Genomic DNA, 6,000 nt, shown 5'->3' on the forward strand with positions numbered 1-6,000 from the left:
TGACAGAGAATTCAAGATTGCAGTTCTGAAAAAACTCAACGAGATGCAAGAAAACACAGATAGGCCGTTAAATGAACTCAGAAACACAATCAAAGAACAGCATGAGCATTTTACGAAAGAGATTGACATTTTAAAAAAGAACCAAGTAAAATTTCTGGAGATTAAGAACTCAATAGAAGAAATTAAGAATGAAATAACCAGCTTAGGTAGTAAAGTTGACCAGATGGAGGAAAGAATCAGTGACATCGAAGATAGAAACCTGGAAATTACACAGTTGGAAGAAGAAAGAGACTTGAGACTTCAAGAAATGAAAGAACTCTACAAGAACTTTCTGAGTCCATCAGAAAGAGCAATATAAGAATAATGGGCATACCAGAAAGAGAAGAAAGAGAGAAGGGAACAGAGAATATATTCAAACAAATTGTCGATGAGAACTTCACAAACCTGTGGACAGAACTGGACCCTCGAATCAAACAAGCAAATACAACACCTAATTACCTCAATCCCAACAGGCCTTCTCCAAGGCACATTGTATTTAAGCTGTCTAAAATTAACGACAGAGAAAGAATCCTCAAGGTAGCCAGGGAAAAGAAGACGGTAACTTACAAAGGAAAGCCCATTAGATTATCGTCAGATTTTTCCGCAGAAACTCTACAAGCCAGGAGGGAGTGGAAAACAAATATTCAAACTAATGAAAGAGAGAAATTATGAGCCAAGAATAATATATCCAGCAAAGATATCCTTTAGATATGAAGGAGGAATAAAGACCTTTCCAGACATACAAAAGCTGAGGGAATTTTCTAATACACGACCTGCACTACAAGAAATACTAAAGGAGGCTATTCCACCACCATCAACAGGGAAAATTTGTGGCAACCAAAACTCAAAAAGGGGGAGAGTAAAAGCCTGAACTGGAATACGGGAATGGAGATAGTAAGTGTGCTGAAGAAAATGGAATACTCTAAATATCAAACTTTCTTTTACATAAACTTAAGGGTAACCACTCAAAAAAAAAAAAAAAAAAAATCCAGAACTGAAATATATACTGTAACAAAAGAAGAAACAGTGGGAAACGTCATAGAATACCACCACACAGAAATAATAGACAACAACAAAAAGGCAAAGAAACAATGGAGACACAACATTACCAGAAAACTAAGGATAGAATGACAGGAAATCCTCACATATCAATAATCACCCTAAATCTAAATGGACTGAACTCACCAATAAAAAGGCACAGAGTAGCAGATTGGATCAAAAAACTAAACCCAACCATATGCTGTCTACAAGAGACACATGTCAGCTAGAAGGACAAGCATAGACTCAAAGTGAAAGGGTGGAAATTGACACTCCAAGCAAATGGTACACAGAGAAAATCAGGTGGAGCCATAATGATATCAGATGAAACAGACTTCAAGGTGAAAAAGATAACAAGAGACAAAGATGGACATTTCATAATGGTGAAGGGGACTATACAACAAGATGACATAACAGTCATCAATATTTATGCCCCCAATCAGGGAGCAACAAAATATACCAAGCAACTACTAACAGAACTAAAGGGGGAAATTGACCAAAACACAATTATACTAGGGGACTTAAATACATCATTGACAGCTATGGATTGATCATCCAAACAGAAAATAAATAACGAAATAGCAGCCCTAAATGACACATTAGATGAAATGGACATAATTGACATTTATAGAGCACTTCATCCTAAAACTTCAGACTATACATTCTTTTCTAGTCTACACGGAACATTCTCAAGGATAGACCATATATTGGGACATAAAATCAGTCTCAGCAAATTTAAGAAGACTGAAATCATACCAAGCATATTCTCTGATCACAAGGCTTTGAAATTGGATATCAACTGCACAAAGAAATCGGGAAAGAACACAAATACATGGAGATTAAACAACATACTTTTAAAGAACGACTGGGTCAAAGAAGAAATTAGAGGAGAGATCAAAAGATACATAGAAACAAATGACAATGAAAATACATCCTACCAAAATTTTTGGGATGCAGCGAAAGCAGTTTTAAGAGGGAAATTTATCTCATTACAGGCCTATCTCATGAAACAAGAAAACTCCCAAATAAATAACCTCATGTTACACCTTAAAACTAGAAAAAGAAGAACAAGTAAAACCCAAGGTCAACAGAAGAAAGGAAATAACAAAAATTAGAGCAGAACTAAATGAAATGGAGAACAAAAAGACAATAGAAAAAATTAATGTGACAAAGAGCTTGTTCTTGGAAAAGATTAACAAAAGTGACAAACCCTTGTCTAGACTCACTAAGATAAAAAGAGAGAAGACACTAATTAACAAAATCAGAAATGAAAGAGGGGAAGTTATCACGGGCACCACAGAAATACAAAGGATCATCCAAGAATAATATGAAAGACTGTATGCCACCAAATTCAATAACCTAGAAGAAATGGAAAAGTTCTTTGAAACATATAGCCTTCCAAGGCTGAACCATGAAGAACTGGAAAATCTAAACAGACCGATCACCAGTAACAAAATTGAATCAGTCATCCAAAAGCTTCCCAAAAGCAAACGTCCAGGACCAGATGGCTTCACTAGTGAATTCTACCAAACCTTCAAAGAGGATCTAATACCAATCCTGCTCAAACTCTTCCAAAAAATAGAAGAAGAGACAATACTCCCTAACTCATTTTATGAGACCAACATTACCCTGATACCAAAACCTGGTAAGGACAGCACAAAAAAAGAAAACTACAGACCAATATCTCTGATAAATACCGATGCAAAAATCCTAAACAAAATTCCAGCAAATCAAATGCAACAATGCATTAAAAAGATTATTCATCACGACCAAGTGGAGTTCGTCCCGGGGCACAAGGATGGTTCAACATCTGCAAATCCATCAATGTGATACATCACATAAACAAAATAAAGGACAAAAATCATATGATTATATCAATTGATGCAGAAAATGCATTTGACAAGATACAACATCCATTTATGATTAAAACACTTAATAAAATAGGTATAGAAGGAAAATACCTTAACATGATAAAGGCCAAACATGACAAACCCTCTGCTATTCTCATAACTAATGGTGAATAACTGAAGCCTTTTGCTCTACGTTCAGGAACATGATAGGGCTGTCCCCTATCACCTCTGCTTTTCAACACAGTGTTGGAAGTCCTTGCCAGAACAATCAGGCAAGAGAAAGAAATAAAAGGCATCCAAATTGGGAATGAAGAAGTTAAATTATCCCTCTTGCAGATGACATGATACTATATATAGAAAACCCTAAAGACTCCACCAATAAGCTATTAGAAACAATCAACGAATACAGTAAAGTTGCTGGCTACAAAATCAACGTACAAAAGTCCATTGCTTTCCTATATACTAACAATGAAATCTCAGAAAAAGAAATACAAAAAGCAATTCCTTTTGCAATTGCAGCAAAAAGAATAAAATACCTAGGAATAAACTTAACCAAGGATGTGAAAGATCTATATGCTGAAAACTATAAGACATTTTTGAAAGAAATTGAAGAAGACACAAAGAAATGGAAAGACATCCTGTGCACATGGATTGGAAGAATCAACATAGTTAAAATGGCCATATTACCCAAAGCAATATACAGATTCAATGCAATCCCCATCAAAATCCCAATGGCATATTTTAAAGAAATAGAACAAAAAATCATCAGATTTGTTTGGAACCACAAAAGACCCCGAATAGCCAAAGCAATCTTAAGAAAAAAGAACAATAATGAAGGTATCACACTTCCTGACTTTGGCTTGTACTTCAGGGCTACAATAAGCAAAACAGTATGGTATTGGCAGAAAAACAGACACATAGACCAATGGAATAGAATTGAGAACCCAGAAAAAAAACCACATAAATATGAACAGATAATTTTTGACAAAGGAGCTAGAAACATACAATGGAGGAAAGACAGCCTCTTCAATAAACGGTGCTGGGAGAATTGGATAGCCACGTGCAAAAGAATGAAACTGGACTGCTATTTGTCACCATATACCAAAGTTAATTCAAAATGGATCAAAGACTTAAGTATAACACCTGACACAATAAACTGTATAGAAGAAAACTTAGGTACTAAACTTATGGACCTTGGGTTCAAAGAGCATTTTATGAATTTGACTCCAAATGCAATGGAAGTAAAAGCTAAAATAAATGAATGGGACTATACGAAACTTAAAAGCTTCTGCACAGCAAAAGAAACCATCGACAAAATGAAGAGACCACAAACTGAATGGGAGAAGAGTTTTGCAAATAGTGCCTCCGATAAGGGGCTAATATCCAGAATATACAAGAACTCATGAAACTCAACAACAACAAAAAAAACCAAACAACTCAATTGAAAAATGGGCAGAGGACCTGAAGAGACATTTCTCCAAAGAGGACATACAAATGGCAGATAGACATATGAATAAATGCTCAACGTCACTAATCATCAGAGAAATGCAAATAAAAACCACGATGAGATATCACCTCACCCCAGTCAGAATAGCTACCATCAAGAAGACAAAGAGTAACTAGTGTTGGAGAGGCTGTGGAGAAAAAGTAACCCTCATGCACTGTTGGTGGGAATGCAGACTGGTGCAGCTGTTATGGAAGGCAGTGTGAAGGTTCCTCAAAAAAATTACAAATAGAATTACCACATGACCCAGCAATCCCACTCCTAGGTATCAACCCAAAAAATCTGAAAACATTTATACATAAAGACAAGTGTGCTGCAATGTTCATTGCAGCTTTGTTTACGGTGGCCAAGACATGGAAACAACCAAAATGTCCTTCGATAAATGAATGGATAAAGAAGTTATGGTATATATACACAATGGAATACTATTCAGCGGTAAGAAAAGATGATATAGGAACATTTGTGACAACATGGATGGATCTTGATAACATAATGCTAAGGGAAATAAGTCAGATAGAAAAAGGAGAGAACCACATGATTTCACTGATATGTGGTATATAAACCGAAAACAACAAAAGAACAAGACAAACATCTGAAAGAACAAAAACTCATAGACACAGACAATAGTTTTGGGGTTAGCAGAGTGTAAGGAGGGAGGAGAAGCAGGGCTCTAGAAGAGGGTAAACAGGGTCTAATATGTGGTGATGGAAGGAGAACTGACTCTGGGTGGTGAACACACAATGTGAGATATAGATAATGTATTACAGAATTGTACACCTGAATTCTATGTGGCTTTACTAACAATTGTCGCCCCAATAAACTTAAAAAAGAAAATAAAAGAAAAGAGAGGTCAAGTTTTCTGTTTTTTCCTCTGTAAAATGAAGAGGTTAGACTAAATGACCTTCCAGACATTATATTGCATCATTCAAATCCTGGAGGATGAGCCAAAATGAGCCTAGGTTCAGTCAGTGGGTCAGGTCTACCGTGTCTTCCTGAAAATAAAACCTACCAGGAAAATAAGCCCCAACATGATTTTTCAGGATGTTCGTAATATAAAACAAGCCCTACCATATTTCCCTGAACATAAGACTGGGTCTTATACTAATTTTTGCTCCATAAACGCATTAAGGCTTATTTTAGATTATGAGCATCCTGAAAAATCATGCTATGGCTTATTTTCCGGTTAGGTCTTGTTTGGGGGGAAACATGATAGGAGGACAATTAGCAGATCAGAAACCCAGACTTTCTGACTGGGAAACAAAAATCCTGGACCAAAGAATCAGTGTCAAAAGGAGTTGCTATCTAATTATGGGATCTGAAAGACAGGCACGGGGCATCATCAACCAAAGGGATGTTTGATAGTGAGCCAAATATCTTTTTAAGCAGTGACTTCCTACATGCCTCCTGCCCAGGGTCACTCAGAGTGGTTGTCATCATAGGTGCAACCTTGAATCTATAGACACAAAAGTAGGAGCAGACCATCTGAAGTAATAGACTAGAGGAGCAAGGGAAATGAAAGTTCTAGATAATGACCATGATAGCAATGATCTTTGTCAGGGATTGGGGATG

Source organism: Rhinolophus sinicus, chromosome 18 (assembly GCF_057876585.1).
Source record: "Rhinolophus sinicus isolate RSI-liver-muscle chromosome 18, RSI-T2T, whole genome shotgun sequence".
In the NCBI taxonomy this organism is placed as follows: domain Eukaryota; kingdom Metazoa; phylum Chordata; class Mammalia; order Chiroptera; family Rhinolophidae; genus Rhinolophus; species Rhinolophus sinicus.